At 43.2% G+C, this 1,865-nt stretch overlaps 1 long non-coding RNA gene across 1 annotated transcript; it reads left to right on the top strand.

Moving 5' to 3' along the window:
* The first annotated feature begins 460 nt into the window (after positions 1 to 460).
* On the top strand, positions 461 to 1,292 carry LOC139419381 (uncharacterized). Its single transcript, XR_011635400.1, has 3 exons — positions 461 to 774; positions 863 to 945; positions 1,015 to 1,292. It is a non-coding gene; the product is annotated as an uncharacterized lncRNA (long non-coding RNA).
* Positions 1,293 to 1,865: the final 573 nt, after the last annotated feature.

Below are 1,865 nucleotides of genomic sequence, written 5' to 3'. Positions count from 1 at the left end.
CCCCAGTCCATTGGAATGTGGTTTGTTTGGTTTTGTAATGTTTTATAAAATGCTGTTTAACAAAGATCTGAACAGTTTAACAGTTGTTCTGTTGATCTTCTCAGTTTCACGTATCACTCTGAGCTGCGCTGTCTGATCGTCAGGGTTGGAAACACAAGTGGTGGGTACAGTTTCACTACAGCATGAGGTTAATGATCCCCTTTCTGGTGTTCTGCTAGTCTCACTGTTATTTACAGATGCTAGTTGAAATGCATGTTTGAGACAATTACCAACCAATCAACCAATCAACACATCTCTGTCTGTCTGTCTGTCTTTGTGCTACAGCCATCAGAACCACAGAGGAACCAACACCCTCCCCTCCCCTGACAATAAATCTCACAACCACAGAGGAACCAACACCCTCCCCTCCTCTGACAATAAACCTCACAACCACAGAGGAACCAACACCCTCCCCTCCTCTGACAATAAACCTCACAACCACAGAGGAACCAACACCCTCCCCTCCTCTGACAATAAACCTCACAACCACAGAGGAACCAACAACCTCCCCTCCTCTAACAACAAACCTCACGACCACACAGATTTCACCTGCACTTCCAAATACCACCCAAACAACTACTGAACTCACAACCACACCCACAAATGTCAGTACGTACGCACCCACAACTACCAATGTGACCACAACTACCACAGCATCCACAACTTTAAGTACAAACCCAACCACCGATCTCACAACCCATATTGTGGACGGTACAACAACGAGCAGTGTGCCTAGTAAGTACAAAATTAACTTTTGTTCAAATTTTAACAAATGATTTGTGTATGTGTGTTGTAATAATGTGGACTGACTGTGTTTCCACAGGATACGTTGTTGTACTGAGGATAAAACTGTCCTCTCTGATCCCACTGACAGATGATTACATCAGAAACGTGGTTTTACAGCAGGTCAGTGTCAGATCAGACAGGTTTCTCCTCAGCTCTACCTGATAATCACTGTGTGTGTTGTGTTTCCAGCTCCGTGAGGAACTGATCAGACAAGGGCTGCCAGGGGACTTCGCGCTACGCCTGAGAGCCACTCATGGGATCAGTTCCTGAGGGAGGAACAGGAATTCAGATCAACATTCTTCACTCCTACTTGTCTTTTCTTCCTGGTTCTGATTCTGCAGAAAGTTCTTTTGAAGAAGAAGTGGTTCCTTATAATGACAGAATATGGTTGATTTGTACTAATCTCTTGGGACAGACGCACGTAAAATAAATGATGATATTTGTTCTGGATTGCCAGGATTAGTTGAATGGACTGACTACTTCTGACTGGATGTTAGTTGAATGGACTGACTACTTCTGACTGGATGTTAGTTGAATGGACTGACTACTTCTGACTGGATGTTAGTTGAATGGACTGACTACTTCTTACTGGATGTTAGTTGAATGGACTGACTACTTCTGACTGGATGTTAGTTGAATGGACTGACTACTTCTGACTGGATGTTAGTTGAATGGACTGACTACTTCTGACTGGATGTTAGTTGAATGGACTGACTACTTCTGACTGGATGTTAGTTGAATGGACTGACTACTTCTGACTGGATGTTAGTTGAATGGACTGACTACTTCTGACTGGATGTTAGTTGAATGGACTGACTACTTCTGACTGGATGTTAGTTGAATGGACTGACTACTTCTGACTGGATGTTAGTTGAATGGACTGACTACTTCTGACTGGATGTTAGTTGAATGGACTGACTACTTCTGACTGGATGTTAGTTGAATGGACTGACTACTTCTGACTGGATGTTAGTTGAATGGACTGACTACTTCTGACTGGATGTTAGTTGAATGGACTGACTACTTCTGACTGGATGTTA

The sequence above is a fragment of the Oncorhynchus clarkii genome, chromosome 10 (assembly GCF_045791955.1).
Source record: "Oncorhynchus clarkii lewisi isolate Uvic-CL-2024 chromosome 10, UVic_Ocla_1.0, whole genome shotgun sequence".
In the NCBI taxonomy this organism is placed as follows: Eukaryota; Metazoa; Chordata; class Actinopteri; order Salmoniformes; family Salmonidae; genus Oncorhynchus; species Oncorhynchus clarkii.
This window is presented reverse-complemented; position numbering and strand designations above follow the sequence as displayed.